The following is a 16,829-nucleotide window of genomic DNA, read 5'->3' as shown; positions in this document are numbered from 1 at the left end:
TATTCTTCTCAGAGTGCCCACATTTCTTTCATCCTGGAGCAGCCAGTTGTAGGTACCTGCTCTCCTCAAGTTACTGGAATCTCAGTCCCTCTGAGTATTCTGCCTTTCTTTGCTTTCCAACCCCTCTCATCTCCAGAGCACCATGTAATGTGGGTTCATGCTCCTGGAGCAGATTTCCAGGGGTGGGTGTTTAGCAGTCCTGGGCTTCTACTCCCTCCCCACTCTGTTTCTCTTCCTCCTGCCTGTGAGCTGGGGAAGAAGGGCTTGGGTCCTGCCAGAGTCTTCTCTTTTCCCCAGATGTGGACAGTCTGTAGCACTCTTCAGGCTGCTCTTCCAGGATTAGTTGTATTTGCAGAATTTTCATGTTATATATCATTTTGGGAGGAGGTTTCTGCCTCACTTCTAATGCCACCATCTTTTTCCCCCTCCTAAAGCAGTTTTGAAGATCACAAAGCCCAGGTCTTGGCTAAGCATGAATTCACTCTATTGGTTTGTAAAACTCAGTTCACTACAGCCCTGTCCCCAGCCTTTGACGCCTCTGTGGAATGATTGCTGGATGCTCCCTACTCCTGCTTTGGTTCCCCTGGACCTGGGCACACTGCTTCCTGCGCTCCAACACCACCTATGTACAAGGAGTGATAGAGCTGATGGTACTGTGTCTGCTCTGTCTCATCTTAGGCAGACTAGCTGCATCACAGCCTACATATTAGCTTCAAATTTCCATGAACAGGGAATTCACCACCATGGGGGCAGCCAGTTACCCTTACAAAAACCCTTGGTTGTTTAAATATTCCCACCACTGAGCAGACAGCTCTACTTCCGCAGTGCCAAGAAAGCACAGTGAGATGGGTTCACATGCCACACTGACCAGGTTCTGATCTTAGCTCCACCACTCCCTTCATTGAGGCTTTAGCAAATGGTTCAGGATAATCATTCCTCACTTTTCCAGTCCTTAAAATAGAAATAGACTGGTAAGTGTTTAGTAGAGATGTTGTAAACATAAATGAGGATTTTTCTAAAGCACTTGACAATGCAGTGACTTGTATATGTAAGTTCTTAAATTTTATTGTTGTATTTGTTATGCTGTCATTCTGCTTGTTCACCTTACTCTTTCCCACTGAAATTATATGTAATGAGCCCAAGTATTTTGAATAGCAGCCCTTTGTTTGTTTGAAGACATCTTTCATATCCAACAAAAGGGGTTTTTCCAGAATGAAGATGACTATTTTGATCATTCATTGTGTAAGATGGATTTGAATCCTATCCCTCTAGCATAGAGCATCAGGGCATGTGGTGTGAACTCAGACAAGGTCGATTCAAATATAATCTCCACTTCTTATTAACTGCAGGAATTATGCAAATCATACTCTCTTGAGAAAGATAGACTGATACCGAGTTGTGATTTAGGGCGAGTTACATCATAATGTTCCTCACATGTAATTTATCATAAAACCCCCCAAATCTTTGTCATTTGTGGAGTCCTTTTGCAGTCGGTGTTTACTTCAGGGAGATGGAAAGCTGAAGGGAGAGTATCAGAGAGGACTCGTAATCTTAGCCTGTGGGCCCACAAAGAGAGGAGTAAGGAAAAGGTAAATGAGCCAAAAACATGGTATGATGTCCTGCTGGCCTCTGTAGAGAACCAAGTATGGCCGAATGCCAGATTTTGCAGGTCCACCAGGTTCTGAGAGGCTTATGGAAACAACTGTTTCTTGGGACTGTGAGGAAAGGAGGTGTATTGATCTACTCATGTCGATTTCCATTTTCAAGGGCTTTCTCTATAGGGCTGTTATTCCCACACACTTCCAAACAGCTCATGTGTGGATCCTAAGCAGATGCTTGGATGTCTCACTCCCAGCAACAGGCAAGCAATATATGAGACAGGTGTAAGATAAAGTGCAATCAGTTGTGCCCATCTGAAGTTGGTCACTTGAGCTGTGTTGGGTCCAAAAAAAAGTGACCAAGACTCTAGAGACCAATGAGGCCAACAGGACCCAGAATGCATCAAGATGTATCACGGATTGTGTTACATTTATGTAACTAATGTTTTTAACCTATAGCATGACTTTGTATGTATGCCTGTTACATGTCCTTGTGTTAATCGGGTCATCAAAATATTGTGGGGATTGGGAGGTTGAAAGACTGCAGGGCCTGTGAAGCAATTCACTTCCACTATGCCAATGGGAATCCTCCCATCCTTGGAACTGGTCCTGACCAGAGTTGCCAGAATTCACCCCTTTCCCCTATTAGACTGGCCTACACACATTATATCAGCTTTAATAGAAGAAAATAACCATTATGCTACCAGAGTATTTAGATGTCCTCTCAAAATTGGCTTATCTGTTGTCTCAGTCATATCCACCTTTGGCTTTCCAGTCCTGTGGATCAACTGAAGGTTAAGTTGCCTGAAGATGTTCAATGCAAATACAGCTGCCAACCTATTAGATGATAAGTCCTATTTTATGTGCTACAGATCCTCTATGTTTGATCTAATCCCTTTCTTGAAGTTTCAGCAGAAATAAAGATACAAAGTGCATAAGTCTAATAAATGCAACTGAGAGACATTTAAACATAAAATAACATTTCATATTTATAGGCCTTTCTACTTAAGTTATATTGGTGTATTCAACTGTTTCCATTTGTTAATCCTCTAATTTGCCATTTTAAATAATACATTTAAAGACCTAAAATATTATTAGAGATCCCACTTACTGAGACTATAGTCACAAACACTATAATAGAATCAATGATAATAGAATTAATTTAATTCACTGCATCTTATAAACATATATGACTATTCTATGTCACTATTTTATCTCCTCTTAGTTTAACTCAATTTTAATTAAAATATTAAGAGAAGTATCTTTTGCAACATTGTTTAAAAGCCAAAGTCAAAAGTATGACATAACAAAATGACATTCTATCTTTTTAGTTGATGGAAAGTCAAATTCCTTTCTGGGAATGAGGAAGCTTCCAGGGTGAGGAAAGTAGTGAAGTGAAGAAATAAGAAGGCATCTACTTATATTCCTGTTTTATGTGTTAAATACCAGTCCTTCCAGGTTAATTTCCGTAATGTGTCATCATATTATGGAGTTCTAGAAGAGCAGGACTGTATCACCTGGTTGGCTCTGAATGGTACCGAACCATCCACAAAAATGCATTAGTAAATCTTTTGAAGATCACAGTCAATCCAAAGACTGTCATCATTTTATTTTAGATCTATAAATGTTTCTTCACTTTGTTTACCATTGACAAAGCACTTTTATGTACATTATCTCATTTGATCTTCACAATTATCTGCTGATATAGGCAGGGAAAGTAATCTTTATTTTACAGATGGATAATCTGAGGTTAGAAGAGGTGATCATGTTGAGCAAGGAATTGATTCCTTACTTAGATGGTGGTATCTGGGGTACTGTGAATGTGGGGTGTTTCAGAAAAGATGTGTAAGTGCATTCTGAGATTTAAGACTGTGAGATTAATTTTGTGTTTGTTGCCTTAAATACACTAGATAATAGACTTAAATGCTTAACGTTTTCAGTGTGTGACAGCTGACAACACAGAGTGAAATAGGTAAGTAGGGTTGTATATGTACTAGTCATCTAAAAATAGTATTGGTTAATAGAACATGACCAAGGAAAAGAGCACTAAATGAAAGATATTTCTAATATTTGACATAGTTTCTAAGATGTCTTGGGAGAAAAGAATCATTTGTAAACAAGACCTCTCCACTTAACTCCTAATTCCTAAAGCAATACTAGTGAATATTTAACAAGCAGCGCTCTGGGGAAGCAAAGCCCTGACTTGAGCATTTGCCAATTTCTGTGGTGAAAATACTCCTACCATGGCTGATTTCAAGTTACCAGTATATTAGTAATTAGTCTTTAAAATTCTTGGAATGTCTATAATTGGTTCTCACTGCTGGTCCAAGCTGGCTCCAGCACATCGCTGTGTATAATTGTTTAACTTCTTCCTCAGCATGTCTACTTGCATGTCTGATGACCACCGCAAACTGCATGTACCCAAAGCTGAACTCTGAATCTCCCCCTGCTTCGCATACTACTCCATCCTGTGGCCTTTCCTGCCTCAGTTAATGATAACTCCATATTTTTAATTGGGCCAAAATCCTTAGTGTCATCCCTGACTCTCTTTCTCACACTCCTTTTCAAGTGTGTCAGAAAATCTGGTGGGCACTGCCTTCAGAATACATCCAGGATCTAACCACATTTCACAACTGCCAGTACTCACTACCAGATCCAAGTCATTCTAACTTCTCATGGTTCATCGCACTGGCCTCCTATGTTTTTCAGGGTGAGTTTTTCTAGATGCTATAACAAACATCCCCAATTATTGATGGCCTAACATAATAAAAGCTTCCTTCTAATTCACTTCATTGCTTGAAGCAGTCCTAGGGGCACTACTGGGTAGCTCCCCTCTAAGTGGTAACTTGGGGTCCACACTACTTTCATCACGTCTCTACTGTTAAGAGTTCTCAGTTTCCAGCTTTGCAAGAAGAGAGCATATAAGAGCATGGGACCTATCAGGAGCCAGGCCTGGAAATAACATACATCTCTTCTGCTTATGTTCCACTGTCCAGAGCTAGGCAGAGGGTTGCACCTGGACTCAAAGGGACTGGAAAATGTAGTCTTCCTGTGCAGTTAAAGGAGAACAAAGCTGTTCTAGGTGTCGTGTAGTGTTGACTGTGTCATACTTCCTTGATGGTGTCTTTGCACCCACCCTTGACTTTATTATCAACACAACAGAAGTTCAAATATCTGTTTTGTGATAGTTAAACTATAAACTGTAGTCACCCCTCCACATTAAACTACTCAATGGCCTCATAAGTCATGAATGGAAAAAACTGAGGTCACTAGGGTGGCTTATTCAGGCCTTTCACGGCCTGCCTCCTGCACCCTCTGTGATCTCGGTGACTCTGCTCCTCCACACTCCCTCACTCCTGGTCACACTGGGCTTGCCGTCGCACCCACATGCCAGGCACACTAACTGCTTTGGAGCCTTTGCACTTGCTCTTCTCTTTGCTTGGGCACCCTTCACCCTGCTACTTCCTGGCTGATTCCCTCCTCTGCCTCCAATCTTAAATGTAACCTTCCTTGGCCATTCTGTTTAAAATGCCAACAACCTTGCTCAGTTCTTTTCATCCCTGCCATACCCCTTAGCCACTTCCCTGTGTTACTTTCCTCTACAGCTTGTAGCACTTCAGATACATTCATAATTCACTTTTTCATTCATTACTGTTCCACCAACCCTACTAGAATTTAAGGGAGTTCAGTATATTTTGTTCCTGCTGTATCCCAACACCTAAAACAGTATCTAGCACTTAATAAATATTCAGTAAGTATTTGGTTAATAAATGAATAAATAATTAAAATTAAGATTTTAATTTTTTTTTATATTCTGAAGTTGTGATGTGAAATACTGAGTATTCAAAGTTTTTTCCTTTATCATAAATGAAGACAAATTATGTAATCCAAACCTATAGTAATAATATAATGCCAGACATTTTTCAAACTACTCACATTTGGTTATGATGTTTAATCTTGACAAAATCCCAACAATATAGATAATTAACATTTTCCTTATTTTACAGCTGAGGACTGAAGTATAGGATAGTCATTTGCCCTGTCTTACATGCTGAGGAGGAGACAGACGGGGAATTTGAGTCCAACAATGTGACTCAGCGTGAAACATTTCTAGTCTGTGTTTAAAGGGAGAAAGACTTGTTGTAAAGTGACTTAGCTCTGCCACTAATTAGCTGTGTGAACCCTGGACACGTCTGAGGCCCTTTGGATCTTAGTGTGCTCATCTGCAGAGGAGATCCCGGCACCAGATCATCATTGAAGTCCCTTCTGGCTTAATGAACCACTAACTTGCCTGCGGCCACACATGCAGTAAATACAAGAGCCACCATTCAAAGCCCTATCTTCTGAGCTTTCTCAGGGGCTTTTTTCTACCCATATGGCATCAGCCACACAAATACCTCAAACAAACAGGGGCACTGACTGACTGAGTAGTACCATATGGGCGTAAATATAAAGCAAATCATGTCACAAAAGAAATACAGAGAGTGGTTGCCTTTGCTGGTATGTATATTAAATGTGCTTCCTGTACAGTGACTTGCACATTATCAAATTAACAAATGTTAGGATGGGGGGTACTCTTAATAATTTTACCATGATTTACATACTCTTGTGTATAAGTTCATTTAATATTTAAAATTACCATGAACCTTATACCTTGATCAGCTCTGCTTTACAATTAAAGAAACAGAGACATAGAAATGTTAAGTATTTTTCCTGTAGTTAAAAGGTGAAGTAGGATTTGAATCCAGGCCAGTCTAATTCCTAGAGGGTGAGCTCTTAATCAGTCCCCTTACTGAGGCTCAGTACAAATGTATCCCTGTGCATTTGGGAGAAAATTGAAAGAAAACAAGGAAAGACCACTGCATTTTTTAATGTAATTACACGAAGTTCTTTTCCTTTGTAATAATGCTGCTCTCATGCTTTTTTCATTGTATTACATGAAACAGACCCCATTTAAAAATGCATACCTCTCCAAATGCATGCCAACTTAGCATAAAAAAAAAAACTAGTTCCATGATGACATTCTGCAGAGCCTGTGATATATATGATAAATATATATCATATATATATATTTGTTTGTTTATGGGGATTTTTACAGTAACTACATTTCCCTGAAATTGGTCTCCTTATTTCAGAAAACTAAAGAAGGGAAATGTGGGTGCTAGAACCCAAATCAAAATGGTATTGCAGCTGGAACTGTTTTTGACAGCCCACCCTACACTCACATTAACCTCCCCTTATGTTTTCCTAGCACTCTGTTTCTAGAAACTCTTAAATGATGAACCAAACAGTCTAATATTGTGTGTTGTTGAGCTCCTGAGGGCAGAGATGCTGTCCCATTCAGCCTTATATCCCCAGTAACTACCTTTAGCAGGTGCTTCATAAGCTCTAGATGGGTGAGTGGGGGGTGGATCAATGCTTGCCTAGACTTGTGAGTGGAGGCAAGGATGGATGGAGGATGAACGAAAGTGGATGCGTGGATGGAAGGGTGTACATAATGAATGTTGGATAGTAGTCAGGAAATCTGGTTTCTAATCTCAAATCTTTATTTGACTTGCCTTTAGTAATAGATAAGACCCTTCTCATTTCTAGTCCTTAGTTTCCTTATTTGAGAATACCTATGATTCCATTAGATTAAAAACATGACAGGATATGTGATTCAGCTCCCTCATAGTGGCTTTTAAACACAACTCCACCCAGGAAAGAATAATTTTTTTCTGTGTTTTGTCTCTGTCTCTCCCCTCAGAAGTAAAATCATTCAGTCAGGGTAATTGAATCCTAGCAATAAGATGACATTGATTGCAGTGGTTTGCCATGAGGCCTAATGGTTGACTGTAGGAATTCTCTGCTGTAATTTGCTTTCTACTGATTAAGTAGTTGAGTGCTTGGTCATTTGCCTTAAAGTTCTATATTCACCCTCAAGGAGTAGGACAAGAGAGTAAAGCAGGAAGAGGGGTATTTGTCTCTGAGAGCTGAGAGTTTGGGAGATGCCACCGTCACCATCATCCTCAGGAGACCGTTGAGTATCGTTGTGAAGAGCATGCACCCCATTGTGAAGTACAAAGTTCAAGTCCTGGTTCAGCCACTTGCTCTGGTTCCTTGGGCAAGTGAGTGTAGAATGAGGATAATAGTAATTAAACCCACCTCACAGGATTGTGACGAGGATTAGAGCGAACAATCCATGTAAAAGACTTGGCTAGTGCTTAACTCATAGTAATCTGATAAATGTAAGTTACCAGTATCATTATCATCATTTTTCATGATAAGGTGGGGTGGACATATACTAGTTTCCTAGGGCTTCCCTAACAGATCACCAAACTGGGTGGCTTAAAACAGTAGAAATGTATTAACTCACCAAATTTATTCTGGAGGGCACAAGTCTTAAGTCAAGGTGTGGGCAGGCCCAGGTTTCCTCTCAAGGCTCTGTGGGTGGGTTCCTCCTGCAGTGTCAGCTGGAATCCTTGGCTTCTTTGGCTTGTAGCTGCCTTGTTCCAGTTCCTGCCTCCATCTTCACCTGGGCTCTCCCCTTTCTCCCCACCGGGCTTTCTTATAAGGGCAGCAGCTGCTGGCTTTGGGGCTCACCCAAATCCATTATGACTCATCTTCATTAATTACATTAGAAAAGACCTGTTTCCAAATAAGGAAAGAGTCACATTCTGAGGTTCTAGATGGACATGACCCTGTGGGGGACACTATTAAAGCCAGTGTAGATGATTCCCATTCTTGCCTTACCTTCTTCATCGCATTTCCCCAACTGAGTCCCTGATCACGTTTCATGTCTCTGCAAGTATGTCCTGTTGTTCTAGAAACTTCTACTGCTACCGAGAGCTGGAACAGGAAGCATAGGCATTGGTCTTTTAAACAAGTTTTTTTTATTTTTAGAATGAAGGATTGGAGCTCTTACCCTGAAACCCCTTCCAACTAGCCAAGTGTAAAAAGAGCTTTTCTTCACTCCACGTTATCTGTGAGTGTTCAGAGGGACACTAATTTGAGTAGCGTTGATCACGTGTGAAAGGAACAAGATTGCAAATACCAAGTAAGCATTTTTAATATGTTGATAAATGTGTGAAACTCCTATGGCAGGTGCTAGAGAAAATGCCAATTAAAAATTAGCTGCCATACACATTTATAGATTGTGTTGTTGACTCCAGCATTTTGCTGTTGCTTGTTAAAGCAGAAGTTGACAGGTAAATTTCCTCTGCTGAATTCTTCTGTGGGTCAGAAAACAGTCTTGCACAGCTTTGGAAAACATCCAGACTGTTTAATGAGTCCTTCCTTGGCTACAGATGCTGTAATTCAACCCGTTTGCTTCGTTAAGAAACTGTTGTTTAAAATGGAAATACAATGTTAGATGGTGTTCAAAAATCATAGAAATACAAGTTCTCTCCTGAAAGAGATGGTAAAGGTCACCTGGTCACTCTGATCACTTAAAGCTTGTGTCCCTGCTAAATCCTGTCAGTGGGTCATCCATGCTGCTTTGTGAAGCTCATTTCTCCAGGGATGGCCCTGACTCACAGAAATTTCTCTTTGTTAACTCTTAGGATAAATGAAAAAAAATGTGTGCTTTGGTCATGTAAATACTAGAATCGTTTTTAGGTATTTGAGCACCATCTTAAAGGATCTTGAATGCCTCCCTGATCCATGTCCAAGGCAGTTGGCACTTACACGTTCCTTCTCGCTGAGTTGCATTGGAATTCCACTTTGAGAGAGATTTTACCAGTGGTAGTTCCATTCATAGGCCTCTCCCCAGCCTGTTAGTATAGCACGCACCCTCCATCAAATGGTGACCTCAGATCTTCCAACAAGTGAGAGGCAGCTTTTCACCAAAAGGCTGCTGAGGAGAAGTAGCAATAAGAATTTATAGAATGTATCAGGATTTTGTTTCCAATCTGAATAAAAACAAAATTATTTATATTAGTTTCCTGTGACTATTTTAACAGATTATGACAAACTTGGTGACTTAAAACATCAGGAATAATTTTCTTATAGTTTCTGGAGGCCAGAAGTTGGTAATTCGTTTTACTAGGCAAAAATCAAGGTGTCAGAAGGGCCATGCTCCCTCCAGAGGCTCCAGGGAAGGATTTGTTCTTGCTTCTTTCAGGTTCCTGTGGCTGCCAGCATTGCATGGCTTGTGGTCACATCCTCCAATTTCTGCCTCCATAGCCATGTTGCCTGCTTCTCTTCTGTCTGAAATCTCTGTGATCTCACTCTTAACAGACACTTTTGACTTTGTTTAGGACATACCTAGATTATCCAGGAAAACCTCATCTCAAAATCTTTAATCACATCCTCAAAGACCCTATTTCCAAGGTGATAATCAGGTTGCTAAGTAAGGTAATACTTAGAGGTTGCAGGGTTAGGACTGGGTAGTCTTTTGGGTTCTTACCTATTTAGCTTACCACAATATTCCTGTATCAAAATGCATATTTCCTGGGTGTGTCCTAATGTAGCAAAAAGCAAAACATCAGGTACAGGTAGGTTCAAGTCAGACCTAGAACCCTGTTTCATTTCAGGTAATGGAGAATGTTCTCCTTTCTTTTGATTTCTTGTGTGCACACAGTGTGTTAAGCATATTTCTTGCAGTTGTTCAATTTTTTTAATGGGTGCTTAGGAACAAACTTTCCAAATCTGTCTTGTTTTGTGTTAATCCACATCAAGAGATAAAAAAGTAACACCAATACAATTAATCCTGACATGAAGCCAGGGGATTGCATATTCCAAGTATATTTTAACTTTTTAGATGCCAGTCGCATATCTAAGGACTATTGATCAGAAAATTTCAAGGAGAAGGCCTTTTCCTACTTTGACCCTGGAAACAGAACTCTTAAAATATTAATGTCATAGGATAATAGTTCTTATGTTGGGTAGCATACTGTTAAGTTGACATTGTTGTATGGTGTTCATTTATTCACTTATTTATTCATGTATTATTAATTCAGTCAGGTTTGACAGGGAAGTAGATGCTAGAGATACTGAAGATCCAGTGCCTGCCCTCAGGATGCATGTGCAGGATATAAAACCAAAACAAGACAAATGAAGAACAAAGTCAGCCATGAAAAAATACAGGAATTTAAAATTTTGGCTTTAAAATGTTGCTTTAATATGGCACATAATTGCTACCAACAATGGCAAATTTCTAAATCCATCCTGAACCCTTCATAGAAAAAAGGGCCATGTCAATTTAAAACAACCACTTAAACATATAACCATATGGCATGAATAATCAAATTCTATCCATGATTTTTTCAGTTCATTGCTGTAATTTTCAGAAGGCACAGATTTTCTCTTTTGACCAATTATTTGAAACAGGTGAAAGTTATGATCTAGTAAAATAACTACTATCATGCAAAGCAGGAACAATAGAATTTTCAGACTAGTAAGTTTATGCTCATGTGTGTGTTTTTAATCAGACTCTGATGATGGCCTCCCTGCCCTCTAGTCTGATGCAGATGATTATTTAAGGTGTGCTAAACTCCAGTTCATACTGAAAACATGGAGAGTGGAATCTAATCACCATTTAGCAGCAATTAGCAAGCCATCCTTTCCGGAATTCACAGTCCAAAGCCACTCAATGGATAATTGCAACAATTAACTCCTCGTACCTTTCTGTAATTTTGGACAAGACAGTTTTGCCTTCATTAGCATAATATCCAGACTTGATAGAGACCTCCCAGTGCTTCAAGCTGAAGCACATATTTAAAAAACAATAATAAAAAGTAACTCTTATGAAATGGTCAGCATCTGTAAGATATGACTAACTGATGGTAGTTCTCATGTAGTATAAAGTATCTGTGGGAAATGTAGTGTCTCAGAACTCAGTCTTACCACTAGAAGAATTATCTTTCCAAGGGCGAATGCACTGTTCATGCATATAATCATGGACAAGGGCAATTATGTGATGCGAAACTAAAAATGTGAGAAATCTCTGACCATTTGGATTTTTTATTCTGGTTTCTAGCAAAAGCTGTGTTAGAGGTCTTGAACATGCTGTAGCCAAAGACAAAGAAGTAGCTGTAAAACCATTAGCTGGATTATCTCTGATATGAATTCATACACCTAAGAGATATATAATGATAAGGATGGTGATAGAGAGATGGATGATAGGTAGATGATAGATTTATATATATGGCAGAGATGATAGATGATAGATAGACAGATGAATAGATCATTGATATATATGATAAAAATAGGTAGCTAGAAGATAGTTTACTGATATATGATAGAGATGATAGAGACTGATAGATGACAGATGGTAGGTATAATAGAGATGGTAGATTGTAGCTGATGGACTGAAAGATAGTGGATGATGGGTGCACATGATAGAGATGACAGAAATACATAATACATGCATACTGCTAATTATGTTTTTACTGTGTGCCAGGCACTGGGCTGAGCACTTTGCATATGCTTTTCTCATTTTATATTTATGATATTATGAAGCATTATTTGTTTGCCTTTTATAGAAATTAGCTACAAAGGAGAACATTCCAGGCAGTAGTGTCAGCTTATACAAAAACTTATGGGCCTGAGGAGGCTTCCTGAAGAAGGAAAAGGATTGTCCAAGCCTGGGAAGATTTTCAGCAAGCAGGAAGGGTTTACCAGGTGACTAGAACTTTAGTGCTAAGATGCAGTAGGTGAGAAGAAGGTCAGCAGAATGCTTCCATTGATAGCACTGTGGCTGGGACCTGCTCTCAAGCACACAACTCAATTGCAGATTTTAAAGGATTTAAAGGCCTTTCAATGTTCTTGGGCTTGTGTAGCTATGGTGCCTTTTTCCTGTCTCTGTGTAGTGGGGGACAAAGACAGCTCCATGTTACTTAAGTCCAACTAGGCATTTTCTCATTAAACACCCTGTTGGTCCTTCCCACTGGCCCATGTGAGGACCACAAAGGAACAGAATAGGTGATTAACGATGAAGTCTGGGGAGAGCTACGCTTTACTTTTGCCACGGAAGCCAGGCACCCTGTTAGGTCCTACGTGTGCCAAGACAGAAGGTTCCCAGGAGAGCTCTTAGAGCAGTGGGAAGTCAAGTACAAGAATAAGACTTTAGGTCAGAGATTAGCAAATGGAAGCCAAGTTCAAAGACAAATCTAGCCTACCAGTTCTTACTGTGGATTATAGCTAAGACTGGTTTTCACATTTCTTTATGGCCAGAAAATGAAATCAAAAGAAGGATATTATTTCATGACGTGAAAGTGATATGAAATTCAGATTTCAGCATCCATCAATGAAGTTTTACTGGAATACTGCCACACCCACAGCTGCTTTTAAGCTAGAGACAGAGTGGAATAGTTGCAACACTTTATGGGGCTCATACAGCTGGGTATATTTACTCTCTGGTTCTTTCTGGATAGTGTAATCTGACTCTTGCTGTAGGTAGCTGGAAGCACCATGAGAGTGTCACAAAGGGACGTGTAACACAGTTTCAAGGATCAAGGGTGTCTTCCTGAAGCTAAACTTGGAATTGGCTCTTCAGTGATGAAAAGCAAGCCAGATAGAACATTCTAGGGATAAGAGAGCAACTTAGTTTTCTTGTTTGGGATATCAAAATAATGGCTTTTAATTTGACCTGATTGTTTATAGGTCATAATGCGTGATCAAAACCGAAAGTTTCTGTGATGAATGCCCTTGTACTGTTCACCATGTAAGGATTTATTCACTATGTAAGAATTCGTTCACCATGTAAGAACTTGTTCGTTATGCTTCAGAAGATTGGAGACTGACGAGAATTAGGCTTGAGATGGATTAATGATTGTACATTGAGCATTGACCCCCCTATACTGAATTTTATTGTTGTTAACAACCATTTGATCAATAAATATGAGAGATGCCCTCTCAAAAAAAAAAATAATAATCGCTTTTAGAGAGAAAACAGTTCACCATCAGGGAATAAAGATGTGCAGAGATAAAGATGAGAATTTTCATTATATAACAGTGTCCCAACACCCTGATAAACAACTACCCTTTTCACCTATGACATCTACACACAATGTTGGTGACATCATACTGCCAGACTTAATAATTATAAAATAAATGGGACAAGGTGCAAGGGCTGTAAATCCAGAGTATAATTCTGGAGGCTGTGGAGATCTGGGAAGGCTCTATGAAAGAGGGGGGAGGTGGGGAGAAGGAGGGATCAAAGCAGACTTTGAGAACTCTGAACAAGCAGGAGGGTGTCCCAGATCTAGAGCTGCATGAGGAGTGAGTCATCCTCCCAGTAACCAAGTTGTTTTTAACTGTATAGGGGCTCTTCCTCCAAGCACATGATCCAGTTGAAGAGGATTTTGTAGGACTTTAGACACTCTTTAATGTTCTCCAGTCTGCACTGAAATCATGCTTCTCTGTGTTGTGAGTTAGAGTAGAGGGACCCTTCAAATAAATTAAACCCAGTCTTCTCCTTTTCTCATTAAATACTGGAGCAGCTCAATTCCTCAGGCCCACAGGATCATGGTAGACAGAGCAGGTGATTAGCAGTTTTAGAAAAGATGCCCACAGTACATGACTTTAAATTTATAACTACTCTGCATCTAGACATTTATCTCAAGCATCTGGGGGAAACTGAAAAGTTATTTATTTCCATGTAGCTCTAGTATATTGGGGTTACAGATGAGCAAGGCTCATATGAAATTTAATCTGCCTGCCAGAAGTTACTGAAAACTTCTCATCCTCTTTTTCACACTTTAAACCTGAAATCAGAATAATGATCTTGACCTTCAGAACTTTCTGGAATGTATCAACAAATATCCTGAGGAGAGAAATGTATCCAACTATTCCTATTTTTGCAGGGACAGAATTCAGAGTTTCACAGAACATCCCGTGGTGAGGAGGAACTTGGCTGATGGCTGTGTGGGTTTGGATAAGCTTCTCACCAACCCCTGGACTTCAGTTTCTTCCTCTGCATAGTAGAAATGGAGAGCTGGCCAGAGTTGGGCAAGCAAGAGAAAATTAGCTCAGCAGGTATGCAAGATAATTTTTTTTGGTTATCATTAATATAAAATTACATGAGCAACATTGTGATTACTAGATTCCCCCCATTATCAAGTCCCCACACATTCCCCAATACAGTCACTGTCCATTAATGTAGTAAGATGCTATAGAATCACTACTTGTCTTTTCTGTGCTATACTGCTTTCCCTGTGCCTGCCCCCTGCTACATTATGTGTGCTAATCGTAATGTCCCTTATTGTGCTTCTCCCTCCCTTCCCATCCCCCACCCCAGTCCCTTTCCCTTTGGCAACTGTTAGTCCATTCTTGGGTGCTGTGAGTCTGCTGCTGTTTTGTTCCTTCAGTTTTTGCTTTGTTCTTATGCTCTACACATGAGTGAATTCATTTGGTACTTGCCTTTCTCTGCCTGGCTTATTTCACTGAACATAATATCCTCTACCTCCATCCATGTTGTCGCAAATGGTGGGATTTGTTTTCTTCTTATGGCTGAGTAATATTCCATGGTGTATATGTACCACTTCTTTATCCATTCATCTACTGATGGACACTTAGGTTGCTTCCATTTCCTGGCTATTTGTAAATAGAATGAACTGGTTTACATTCCCACCAGCAGTTTAGGAGGGTTCCCCTTTTTCCCCATTGCCAACATTTGTTGTTCCTGTTCTTTTCTATGTTGGCCATCCTAACTGGTGTGAGGTGATATCTCATTGTGGTTTTAATTTGCATTTCCCTGATAATTAGCGATGTGGAGCATCTTTTCATGTACCTGTTGGCCATCTGAATTTCTTCTTTGGAGAATTGTCTGTTCATATCCTCTGCCCATTTTTTAATAGGATTATTTGCTTTATGGGTGTTAAGGTGTATGAGTTCTTTATGTATTTTGGATGTTAGCCCCTTGTCAGATATGTCATTTACAAATATATTCTCCCATACTGTAGGATGCCTTTTTGTTCTGCTGATAGTGTCCTTTGCTGTACAGAAGCTTTTTAGCATGATGTAGTTCATTTGTTCATTTTTTATTTTGTATCCCTTGCCCAAGAAAATACATTCAGGAAAAATTTGCTGAATTCAAAGAGATTTTTGCTTATGTTTTCTTCTAAGACTTTTATCATTTCATGACTTACATTCAGGTCTTTGATCCATTTTGAGTTTACTTTTGTGTATGGGGTTAGACAATAATCCAGTTTCATTCTCTTACATGTAGCTGTCCAGTTTTGCCAACACCAGCTGTTGAAGAGGCTGTCATTTCCCCATTGTATATTCATGGCTCCTTTACCATATATTAATTGACCATATATGCTTGGGTTTATATCTAGGCTCTCTATTCTGTTCCACTCATCTGCGGGTCTGTTCTTGTGCCAGTACCAAATTGTCTTGATTACTGTGGCTTTGTATCAGAACTTGAAGTCAGAGAACGTAATTCCCCACACTTTATACTTCCTTCTCAGGATTGCTTTGGCTATTCAGGGTCTTTTGTGGTTCCATATGACTTTTAGAACTATTTGCTCTAGTTCGTTGAAGAATGCTGTAGGTATTTTGATAGGGATTGCATTGAATCTGTAGATTGCTCTAGGCAGGATGGCCATTTTGACAATATTAATTCTTCCTATCCATGAGCATGGGATGTGTTTCCATTTATTGGTATCTTCTTTAATTTCTCTCATGAGTGTCTTGTAGTTTTCAGAGTATAGGTCTTTCACTTCCTTGGTTAGGTTTATTCCTAGGTATTTTATTCTTTATGATGCAATTGTGAATGGAATTGTTTTCCTGATTTCTCTTTCTGCTAGTTCATCATTAGTGTATAGGAATGCAACAGATTTCTGTGTCTTAATTTTGTATCCCACAACATTGCTGAATTCAGATATTAGATTTAGTAGTTTTGGAGTGGTTTCTTTAGGGTTTTTTATGTACAATATCATGTAATCTGCAAGCAGGGACAGTTGAACTTCTTCCTTGTCGATCTGGATGTCTTTTATTTCTTTGTGCTGTCTGATGGCCGTGGCTAGGACTTCCAGAACTATGTTGAATAAAAGTGGGGAGAGTGGGCATCCTTGTCTTGTTCCCGATCTTAAAGGAAAAGCTTTCAACTTCTCACTGTTAAGTATAATGTTGGCTGTGGGCTTGCCATTTATGACCTTTATTATGTTGAGGTACTTGCCCTCTATACCCATTTTGTTGAGAGTTTTTATCATGAGTGGATGTTGAATTTTGTCAAGTGCTTTTTCATCATCTATGGAAATGATCATATGGTTTTTGTCCTTTTTTTTGTTGATGTGGTGGATGATG

At 39.5% G+C, this 16,829-nt stretch overlaps 1 long non-coding RNA gene across 1 annotated transcript in view; it reads left to right on the top strand.

Moving 5' to 3' along the window:
• LOC118972516 (uncharacterized) overlaps positions 1-16,829 on the top strand; it is a 301,420-nt gene that overhangs the window by 230,157 nt on the left and 54,434 nt on the right. The window contains exon 3 of the long non-coding RNA XR_012128977.1: positions 14,384-14,555. This is a non-coding gene — a long non-coding RNA (uncharacterized lncRNA). The remainder of the gene's footprint in view (positions 1-14,383; positions 14,556-16,829) is intronic.

Source organism: Manis javanica, chromosome 3 (assembly GCF_040802235.1).
Source record: "Manis javanica isolate MJ-LG chromosome 3, MJ_LKY, whole genome shotgun sequence".
Taxonomy (NCBI): Eukaryota; Metazoa; Chordata; class Mammalia; order Pholidota; family Manidae; genus Manis; species Manis javanica.
This window is presented reverse-complemented; position numbering and strand designations above follow the sequence as displayed.